This window comes from Malania oleifera, chromosome 2, assembly GCF_029873635.1.
Source record: "Malania oleifera isolate guangnan ecotype guangnan chromosome 2, ASM2987363v1, whole genome shotgun sequence".
NCBI classification, from domain to species: domain Eukaryota; kingdom Viridiplantae; phylum Streptophyta; class Magnoliopsida; order Santalales; family Ximeniaceae; genus Malania; species Malania oleifera.
In genome coordinates this window covers 34075614-34087996 of record NC_080418.1, presented here as the reverse complement: position 1 = coordinate 34087996, position 12383 = coordinate 34075614, and the positions used below count along the sequence as shown (strand labels likewise).

General features: G+C 33.0%; 1 non-coding gene across 1 annotated transcript; it reads right to left on the bottom strand.

Moving 5' to 3' along the window:
- Positions 1 to 10988: 10988 nt before the first annotated feature.
- On the bottom strand, positions 10989 to 11079 carry TRNAY-GUA (transfer RNA tyrosine (anticodon GUA)). The gene is given in 2 exon segments: positions 10989 to 11024; positions 11043 to 11079. It is a non-coding gene; the product is annotated as a tRNA-Tyr (tRNA).
- Positions 11080 to 12383: the final 1304 nt, after the last annotated feature.

Genomic DNA, 12383 nt, shown 5'->3' with positions numbered 1-12383 from the left:
TGAATTGATTAGCTATTCAGATGCGGACTATGCAAGGTGTAAAATAGATAGAAAAAGTACAAGTGGCACATGCCACTTCTTAGGAAGATTTATAGTTTCTTGGTTCTCTAAGAAACAAAACTTTGTGGCTTTGTCAACTGCTGAAGCTGAATATGTAGCAGCCAGGAGTTGTTATGCACAAACACCTTACATGAAACAACAATTAAGAGATTTCAATTTGAAATACATAACTATACCAATTAAGTGTGATAATACGAGTGCGATAAACATATCTAAAAATCCTATATCACACTCAAGAACCGAACACATTGACATAAGATATCACTTCATAAGAGATCACGTTCAAAAAGAAGACATCATTTTAGAATTCATTACTACAAATGATCAATGGGCTGATATCTTCACTAAACCTCTCTTAAAAGATAGATTTATAACCAATAAAAGAGAGCTTGGTCTACTACATAGTAGAGAAACTCACTGAAAGGACAAGCTTCAAGAAAAATCTATAGGTTAGCCAACTGACTGACAAAGCAACCCTAGACTCTCAAGTTATTTGAGTGGTCAGTCAACTGATCTAGGGTTTGTCTCTTTGTATGCTCTAAGTTTGTTTTGGCATGTACTTTGATATGGTGAATGATACAACACTTAGTTTGGTTGCTTTCTTTCCCCTTGTTTCTTGAATAATAGACTTCATGCTTATATGCCATATGCTACATGCGTATATCTTGAAATCTTTAATGACGATGCAAAAATATTAATGATTTGTGGCTCACTATATTTTTGAAAATATGAGCATAAAGTTATTAGGCATGATTTAGAAACATGAAGTTTGACATGACTTGATTAATTCTTGACCATGTATGTTTATGATGGAACATAAGGATAAATGAAAAATTGGCATCTATGAGCAGTGCATGATATGACATCAACATTAGAAGTATATTGGTAACCATGTATATATCACTTGTTTTTTAAGCAATACAGCATAATTATGAGCATGTAACGATATTGGTAACATTGTCATGATTTAGGTATTTGAATTATGCATTATGCATGACAAATGTGATTTTTGAAGTATTTTTTTTTCCATAAATATGAATGTTGGGAATCATATGCATGATTGAAAATTCAAAGATGTCACAACACATATGAAATAAGAATGCCCAATATGAAATATGATATTGAATTTTGGCATGATTGAGAAGTGTGTGATCATATGTTCATTTGAATGTTTACCCTTTTTGATTGATGTCAAAAGGGGGAGTAGTATTTGGGCAAATATTTTGGCATGATTGAGAGCATGGTATTGAATTTTGAGCATGTTGCGCATGATAATGAAAAATCATATTTGAGCATGTTGAGCATGATAGCATGATAGTGAAAAATCATATTTGAGCATGTTGAGCATGATAAGAATGAAAAATTTAGCAATGGGCATGATTGGTCTTGAATCTACAAATTGTTAAAATAATGCTTATTGTAAGGGGGAGTAGAATAATGCTAGTTGTAAAGGGGAGATTTTTTTCAACGCTTATTCATATTTTTGGCTCATCATTTGTCATCATAAAAAAAGGGGAGATTGTTGGCCTAACTGAGCTTTTTAATCTTCTTTTGATGATAACAAAATGAATGATGCTTAAACATGTGGTGTTGTAACGATTCGAAAAATAATGGTATTCAAATAATAAAGAGAGGGAGATAAATGGTGGAATCAGTAACAGAAGGAGGCAGCCGACTTGCGTTCGTCGACGACATTGCATTTTGGAGATAATAATTTCAAGGAATTTCCAGGCTTCGTCGACGAATACAGGGGTTCGTCAACGAAGGTTCTTCAGGATCTCGTCGATGAGGTCCCGTCTTGTCGACAAGAAAATACCGAGAGAAGAATTTGGGCTATTCTGAATTTCGTCGACAAAGGATAAGGTCCATCAACGAAATTACTTAAGGACTTGTCGACAAGATGATGTGGCTCGTTAACGAATCCCGCAGTATAAATAGCCCTAAACTAATTTTAATCGTAGAAATTCGCCGCAGTCTCTCTCTCTCTCTCTCTCTCTCTCTCTCTCTCTCTCTCTCTCTCTCTCTCTCTCTCTCTCTCTACCCTTACGGCTCCTCCTTCTTTATTCTTTGATTTTGGCCCCGTCAGTCGTTGGATCGATGATCTGAGGCCACCATGACGTTCCTGGAGGAGTTCTTTTTAAGTCTGCCGAAGCGGATCGTTGGTGAAACGAAGTTGGAATTCATCCCAAATCCAAGGTAATGTCTTTTATTCAATTTTTGGCCTTCTGGCAGTTGTAGGAAATGATGTAGGCCAAGAAATATTGATGTTTTGTTATGAGATTTATGGTTTTCAGTGTGTTGAGTGGAGAACCCTACAGGTGTTGGACTCATTATAGTAGGAGATTTTTAGCAGGTTACAGGTAAGGGAAATATACTGTGTTAGGTTGTTTGAAAATATTTTCAATATAAAGTTATAAATGTTCCACCAAAGTATTGTTTACAACATCAAATATGATTAATATGTTTTAAAATTACTGTGGCTTGAGAATATAGATATAGTATAGAAACATGCTTTATAGTATTTTCAGATATGTGTTTTACAGAATATACATAGAATCTATTTTACAAAAATTATAGAAATACCATGATTATACAGTTTTACAGTACCATGACATACAAATTTATAGTTAATTACAGAAACATAGTTGATATAGATACATTTTTCCACAGCGTCATGGTTTATACAGTTATTACAGAATCATGGTAAAACTGATAGTTGTATATAGAGATGTATTATATAGTATCAGACCCTGTTGGACCATATAGTTTACAGAGCACGGTACTGTAGCTACATACAGTTTATAGAGTGCAACTACCTATTTAGATAATACGTGGTATAAAGGTCGATCGCATAGAGCCCACGAGTGGATAAGCTCCCCATCAGATATGGTTTGAAGAGGGCTGATCAGACTATGGAGTATAGTGATTTATTCCTGGTTGGCCAGCCAGGGTAAATCCCCCCTATGGGCCGCACAATCCTGTCATGAGGGGTTAAATCATGACACACAGTTATCCACAGGGAAGTTTACAGTTATTACTATGTTTATACAAGTTTATAGAAACAAAAAATATATATACATATTAGCAGTATTTTGAATAGAAACCTAAAGTACATAAATGTTAAGTAACAGGTAAAAGATAAAGATTATATTATTGGTATTGTGCTTTACAGATTTATTGATACATGACTATATAGTAATAGATTTTTACAGTATTGTAACTCATTTCCCACACACTAGTAATAACATATTTCGTCTTACTGAGCTTTGGCTCATTCCAGTGTTGAATTATTTTTCAAGTGAGCGAGTAGGGCGAGTGTACCAGGCTCACAGATAGAGGGGCTACAGTACTGCTCTGTCAAAGAGAGTGAGTATATTTTTGGGAGTATTTTTGTATTGCCCTCACCAGTTGAGGATATTTGGGTAACAATCATATATGTATATTTTGGGAAACCTGTTAGCACTTTGGTATTGTATATAATTATATATGGATAAGTTTGTTTGATTTCCGCTTCTCGCTACTTAGGTTGATGATTGGATTCAATCCAGTGTGATATCAGAGCATATTAAATGTTATAGTATATAAAATAAAATAAAATAAAAAACCTCATTTAAATAGCAGGATGTTACAATTTGGTATCAGAGCATGTTAAATGTTATAGTATATAAAATAAAATAAAAACCCATTTAAATAGCAGGGCGTTACAGGTGTTGAGTGATTTGATTTCAGATCTAGGTAAAAGGGCACTCACGACTGATAAGTTGAAGGTCAATGTCAATCTAGTGGAAGCTCCTCAGAATATTGAAGCAATGAATGAAAAATAAAGAGGTTAAAGGCCAAGCAAATCTTAAAGTCAAAAGTGAACATTGAGAGGAGGTTGAAGGACTTAATGATTAAGGAGACCATGATTAGAAGGATTGTTGTTAGTACTTCAAAGTCAATGCTATTTAGATATGTGAAACTCCTTAAGAATCAAAGACCCAGAGATCATTTTTTGAAAAACTCTTAAAAATGTTTTTAATATGTTCCAATTAAGTTTTTCAAGTAAACTAGAGTTTTTAAGATTGTCAAAATTGATAATTTTTTACTTGCCGGGAGATTGTCAAAATTGAGAATTTTTTAATTTCAAACTTGCGGGAAGATTGTCAAAATTGAGAATTTTTGACTTGTGGAAAGATTGTCAAAATTAAGAATCTTTGAATTTCAAACTTGCGGAGAGGTTGTCAAATTTGAGAATTTTTGACTTGCGGGAAGATTGTCAAAATTAAAAATCTTTGAATTTCAAACTTGTGGGAAAATTTTCAAAATTAATTTTATAATTTAATTTTTTTTAAATGTTACCTAAATAGAAAATTTTCAAAATTAATTCTATAATTTAATATTTTTTTGAAAAATTTACCTAAATGGAAAATTTTTAAAATTAATTCTATTATTTAATACATTTTGAAAAGTTACCTAAATGTTTCATGTTAAATGAGGAAAGTTTTCTTTGAAAAAGTCTATAAATACCTTCTTTGAGCAATGAAAAAATAGACAAACAAAAGTAGCAAAAAGATCAAACGAACAATATGCCGAAGTTATATACGATCCCTGCACTGAAATTCTCCTAAAAATTTTTGTGTGCTCACATCATTTTGCTGGAGAAAAAACTATATGATATTGGTGGATTGACAAACAAGAGATTGGTTCCGAGTTGCATTCAAATTTTTCTTTTTAAGAACCATTGGTGACTTATAAACCTTTAAGGCTTTACATTTTCTATTTAGCTTTGGTTTTTGAAGTACGATTTAGAATTTAATTTGTACAACCTGCTCTAAATTGTGAGAGTGTTTTTGTACGCAGATCTATTTCCTTCATCTTGATCTTTGACGGTTCAGAGGTTTGTTGGATCGTTGGACCAATCACAAATTGTTGCTTGGAGATGTTTCTCTTCCTAAAAGGAAGGTAATTGTTGTCAGGTTTTTGTTCCACCCGGAAGGAACAAGGTATAGTGAATTCCTTAGGTGGTTGACCTAAGGCAAGGACATAGGCTGGGGTAGGCCGAACCTCGTAAAAGTGGTGGTTTCACTCTCTATCCCTTACCCTCTTTTACATTTCAGCAATGATATAACTTGCGTGGATGTTTTAATATTTTTAATCATAAAGTAACGCATATTGGAAATTAAGTAAACCCAAAGTCTAATATGTTTTTGGGCTTGCGGAAACCGAAAGGGAGTACTTTGGTTAATCGATCTTTTGCGGAAACCGAAAGGAAGTACGTTGATTGGTTAACATCTCAAAACCTATTAGATGAAGGTTTATTTAAATTCTTATATTAAAAAGGTGATTGGATGTCATTTTAATATTAAAATTCAAAAGCCAACTACAAGAACTTCACATTCATATAAAAGGTCGCTAAATATTCCAAATTGATTTCTTGATGTATGGTTGTTTTGCTTGAATAGTTGATTGATTGATTGTGGTTGTTGTGATTGTGGATTAATTAGAGGATATAGGAGTTTGTGTGGATTGCCTAGTTAATAAGAATACAAGAAAGCCTTAAAAGATTGTAAAAAGGAACAAAAAGGATCTAAGAAATTTTTAAAAGACCCAATTCACCCTTAATTTGAAAATTTGAGAGAGTTTTTCCTTAATGATCTTACTAATCAACTCTTAATTTCGTAAATGAGAAGATATATATAAGCAAGCGCAAAATTAAGACCGTTGGGGACATGTTGGGTATTTTTTAAATTTTTTTAAAATTGTTTAGAAAATTAACCCTGTTTAATTAAATTTAACATTAGTAAAAAATAATTTGACTCGCAAAATTCGGGTGCCCAATCTGAGGTTCGGGTGCCCGAATAGGCACACTCAAAAATTCACTTTTTAATGGTTTGGGTGCCCGAAATCAGAGTCTGTTGGCTGAACGAAAGTTAGTAGCATTCTGTCCGAGTTTCGAGTGCCCAAGGCTAGATCGGTTAACTAATCCAAGCAATTCGGTCGCCTGAGCCATTTTTGAACGTGATCGTTCGGGTGCCCGGGTAGTTGAAAATGAACCTGACATAGGTTCGAGTGCCCGAGGGAGATATGCTCAAAAGTAGTTTAGGTGCCCAAACACAAAGTCAACATGTTGACTTGATCGGTTGCCCGAGTCATTTTACACCGCTTGGGTTCGATCGCCCGAACCCTCTCAACTTTTTCAATTTAAGTCCATTTTATCTCAATTTTGATCCCCTGATTGTAAATGATTATGGGGACTTATTAGTGCATATGTGTTGGGACATAAGGTCTTTTCAAGTACCCCCAAAAACCTAGCGTCAATCGACTGAAAGGTGCCCTAAGGTCATTCGGTCCCTATGGTCTTGTTGAGCATTAAATCCTATCATGCATGCAGATGCATTATTAAAGACCAATTAAAAAGGAATGCAAATACAATAGAGAATAGGTCTTCATTCTTTTGATTCTTCAGATGCCATAAATGAAGTTTGATCTTCATAGTTTGTATGACTTGCTTAAGTTCCTACCAACAGTGCATGCTAAGGATTGACCTGTTAAAGAAGCTCAGTGTACAGGTGAGAAACATTGGTTTTTTCATAATCAAAATGAGATCAGACTCATAGAGTCAACATTATCCCAATAGAATTTTACTACCATTAATAATACTATTAACTTTTTTTTAATTAATTTTTTAATACATTTATTATTTATTATTGTTATTTTTTTCCTGAGTTACTACACTAGTACTATCAAAATTTCTTTTATACTTTTAGAAATAGTTTAATAAGTCCATAATTTTATGGGCCCGTAACACCACATTGTGTTTGACGATATAAATTTTGAGTCTTGAATTTAAATTTAAATTCAGAAACTTCTCTGAAACACAAATTGTCACACCCCAAAAATATAAAATTGTCTCTGATATAATAATTGTAATGAATCGAACCCAGTGGGGTCGAGGGGAGACTCTCCATAAATTAATTCAATGCATGCAGCGGAAATAACTGAAACCTCAAATACCATACCTGAGTACTAAACAATCACAGTTACATCATTTGCATAGATACATCAAGATAACCCTATCACATTTCCAAGAAAGAAAACATATATAAATAACTCAGTATCACACAATACTTATACTGAACTGTAATAACTAACACCCCACCTCGAAGCTTGCTAGGCTTGATTTCCTGTATATCTTGAAATGTGAAAATATTTATTGGGGTGTGACACTTCTCAGTAAGACGGAATAGATTATTATCACTGTGTGGCAAAAATGACTTTTTATGTAAGCAAAATACATCTATTAATTTAACTTTAAATAAAAATAACATTTGTAAAATGTAACTCACACCTATATAGTAAGGAAAAATACTTATTTTCCTTCAATTACTAACTCCAGCTCAATAATAGCCCCAATAACATAAACCTAAAAATATGTATAAAAGAACATCTCATTTTGGACTAACGACATGTTTAACCCCCATGACGAGTCGTGCGGTCTGAATACTAGACTTGGCCTTGGTCGGTCTACCAAGACTAAATCAAAATAACTCGTTTGTAAGTCCGATTTGCCTACCGCTTCCTGGTCCGGACTCTAGGAGGGTACACAACTCTTCTTTGGCCAAATCGACTTTTCATCCACCAACACTTTCAGAACAGTGTGGCTGCACTGATTCTTGTTTGTAGTTACGGTACCGAACATCCATTGGTCCATCAAGGTTCTTAGAACATATAATGAAATTTACATAATATAACAAATAGCATGATCTCAATTCTCAATACACAATTCGCAGTAATCTCTCCCCATAATTCTTAACCATCAATTTCTCAACACACAATACACAATAGTTTTTCCAAAATTTTCCAACCATCCACAAGATCGGTATTAAACTGTCAAATTCACAATATCCGCATTATTCCCAACAATTCTTGAAATCAGTATAATACCACAACTTTTGTCATATAATACCATAAAAATTCCATCAAGTTTAAATATGCAATATAATAAATTATTCTCATGCCACACAGTTTGAGTGTGTTATATCATAATCTACTAAACTAATCAGAGAAAGAATGTCATAATACACTCAGTATATTTTGTTAAAAATAAGGGTATGATCACCTCAACAGTTTTAATTTAACTCATATATATATATATATATATATATATATATATATATATTACAGGAAAAAGGAGATGATCACCCTACACACTTTAATTTTTTCCAAATACGTATATAATAAACCCAAAATCATAAATTTCATACGCTTGATTCATTGAGAAAATCCAATATAATATTTTTGTATCCAAACACTCAAGTTTAATTGATTTAATTTCAAAATAAATTGACATAATATATTCCCTTTATCTTAACTCTGGAGTGGTGCTTACGACGTCCAAATGACGAAATTTCTCTAGTTAGCGGAACTATGACCGGGAAATGATGTTCATTTTTTAATTTGGCCAGAAAATGGAGGAGAAATTAAGAGTGAGAAAGAGAGATTGATGTGTGTGTGTGTATGGCCAAACAAGAGGGGGTGGGGTTGTGAAACGAAATAAGGATACTTCCTCCTTATATTATCATATATATGTATATATATAATAATATTATATTATACTATTTAATTAATAATAATAATTAATTAAATTGTTTTAAATTTTAGGAACATTACATCCTCCCCTCCTTATAAAAATTTCATCCTCGAAATTTTCTAACCAATACTTATTACAACTTCTGGAATTTACTGTAATGATTACCCGACTTTAGAAAGAATTAGTAGCCACCCACATAGCGATTTTGTCCCAAGTTTATTAATGACCCTCACTTATGGTAGATACTGAATCCAACTTCCTCTGAAATCCAGCACACATGCCTGCAACATATCCTTAGATAACTGAATTGTCCTCCTGAATTGTCCATCAGCTTGGGGATGAAATGTTGTACAAAAGGTAAGGTGCAATCCCAAAGCTTTTTGCAAGCTTTTCCAAAACTGGGAAGGAAATCGTGGGTCCCAGTCTGATATAATGGATACTAGTATGCTGTGCAATCTAACTATCTCCTGAACATACCATTCTTCTAGTCTATTCATGGATTAGTTAACTTTGATTGGGACAAAATGGACAGTTTTTGTTAGACGATCGACAATTACCCAAATGACGTTTTTCTCATGAAGTGTTGATGGTAACCCTGTTACAAAATCCATGAAAATGTACTCCCACTTCCACTCAGGAATGTGGAGTGATTGCAATGACCCTCCTGGTCTTTAATGTTTAGCTTTCACTTGCTGACACATAAGACACTGCTTTACGAATCGGGGCAATTTCTCTCTTCATGTTGTTTCACTAAAAAGATTCTCGCAAATTCAGATACATTTTGGTGCTTCTTGAATACACTGTATAAAGAGAGCGATGATTCTCTTTAAAAATTGTTCTTTTAATCTCTACATCATTGGGTACACGTAATTTGGTGTGAAACCTTAAAACCCTATCATCTGGGATGCTAAAATCAGTCTTCAATCCACTTTTTACTTTACCTATAATCCCTACCAAATTCGAATCTTTCCTCCGTGCGGCCTTAATCTTCTCCAGTAAAGTCGGTTGGATTACAAGGTTAGCAATGAAAGCCTGATGGTTTTCTTCTACTATTTCCACACCAAATCTCTCCAAATCCATCCTGATTTGATGTTAAGTTACCACTGCTGAAAATGATGCATTCAATAACTTTCGACTTAACACATCAGCTACTACATTAGCTTTCCGAGGTGGTAATTGATAGTAGAATAATAATCTTTTATCAATTCTCAACCCATAATTCACAGTAATCTCTCCCCATCATTCTCAATAATAAATTTCTCAACAATCAATTTCTCAACAATTTCAAAAATCAGTATAAAACAACAAATTTTGCCATATAATACCATAAAAATTCCAATAGGTTTAAATATGCAATATAATAAATTATTCTCATACCACACAATTTGAGTGTTATATTATAATATAGTAAATTGACCGGAGAAAGTATGTTATAATATACTCAGTATATTTTGCTAAAAATAAGGGTATGATCACCTCTACAATTTTAATTTAACTTAGAAATATATATATATATATATATATATGTATAATGTATATATATTTTATAGGAAAAAGGAGATGATCATCCTACACACTTTAATTTTTCTCAAATAAGTATATAATAAACCCAAAATCATAAATTTCATATGATTGATTCATTCACAAAATCCAATATAATATTTTTGTATCCAAATACTCAAGTTTGATCGGTTCAATTCTAAAATAAACTGATATAATCTATTTCACTTACCTTAACCCTGGAGTGGTGTTTATGATGTCCAAACAACTAAATCTCTTTGGTTAGAACGTTGAGAAGCGGAGCTAGAACCCATAAATGATATTTGTTTTTCAATTTGGCCGAAAAATGGAGGAAAAATTAAGAGAAAGAGATATTGATGTGTGTGTGTGTGAGAGAGAGAGAGAGAGTGTGTGTGTGTACGGCCAAACAAAAGGGAGTGGGGGTTTTGAAATGAAATAAGGATACTTCCCTGGAAGTATCCTTATATTATCACATATATAATATATATATATATATATATATATATAATATTTTAATTAATTAAATATTTATTTAATTATTTGTTAGGATCACTACATAAATGATGATCGTTTATGGAGATTAATGTCCTCTATAATTTTTTACAAATCAAAGTAGAACAGAAGAAAGCAATTTTAAATTTGCATATTTTTCTTTCCGAAAATCTATCTATTTTAAATTCATAAAAATCTCTTACCTTCTTATTATCTCCTCAATATTATTATCATGCCAAAACATAATAAATTTTAAACTATTGGGCGGCTACGGTTACTGGAAGGCGTCACAGAGGGTCCCATATTCTTTTCAAAGCTCTCAAAAATTTTAAAACTGGAAAACTCCGACCTGCCGGATTCGAACCAGCGACCTAAGGATTAGCTGATGGTTGTCCCACTACAGTCCTCCGCTCTACCAACTGAGCTAAGGTCGGTTTGTGAGTATTCAAACAAAACGTAATTATATTAATAAACAGTTCAGGAACTTGCAAATTTGAAAACAGAATCAAACGGTCTATTTCACTCGATGTCCAGTCTGGAATTCAATCCCCCCCCCGGCCCACAGAAAAACAATCAGTGTGTATGGACAGATCAAAGCTTAATTAGTTCATAAGCCTTAGCTGACGGAAATGTGGATATGCATGTAGAATAACTTTAGCCAAACGCATCTTACTTCTCTTCAACAACATGTTTAAGAAAAATAGGCCAACTCTTTTAGTCTTGTCGTCTCTGGTTTAGGCTTATCAGTTATCAATAAAAATCTGTGTATGCCATCCCCTCAGCCACGTCTGCTGTCCCTGCATATCCCTCCTCCTCCCATCCCCATTTATCCCAATCCCCTCATCCCACCATGGATGCCTTGCTTTTACGTGATGTCTACATGCGCCATCTAATTTCAGTTGATTTCAGTCCTCATGATTGTGACCCTTTGATGACTTCCTTGACTGCGCCTAAATCATCCAAGATCTATACCTTTACCACCTTTTGGATCGATACAAAGGCTCGAGTCTTTTCTAAAACTTAAAATAATAATAATAATTTTTAAAAAAAGATTTAAAAAAAAATATTTGATAAAAAGATACTAAATGTCATTAAGTTCTGAAAGTTTTACACATTCCTCGACATTTGATTTATAGGACACTTGTGCATATTTTCTAAACTTGTCTTTTTGTAAATTTAAAGAAATGCTTAAATCTTTCTTTTAATCGTTGATGATAGCTTTTAAGATTTTAAAATCTCATGAGAGACTCGTATCCTTTTGTCAAATGTTTGGAAAAGTTTGTGAAACTTTAAAATCTTAATAGGCATATGCATCTTTTCATCAAACTTTAAGATCTTAGTGAGCATTATAGTAATTTTATATATCACAAGCGCACATAAAATCAATTGAAAGAAAAATATATGAGACTCACAACTTCTTTTTTTCATCTCTAATGTTATCACATAGGCCCATGATGTCGTAGAATCGTTGTCTTGATGAACATTTTCAAATGAGTTCGCTTTCACCCCAATCAACATTTTAGAATAGGTTTGCTTTGAATTTGTTCACACTTGTTGCCATAAATGGTAAAATTAATCCTAAAATTAATCATGATAATATGTTCATGTTTTGGCCTTGCGCGGCAGCGGATATATATATATATCATATGAAAGTTGTTTGGGATTGAATTCCTAAGAGTTTATCGTGAGTAATGTGTGTATATTCGCATACATATATATATATATATATATATATATA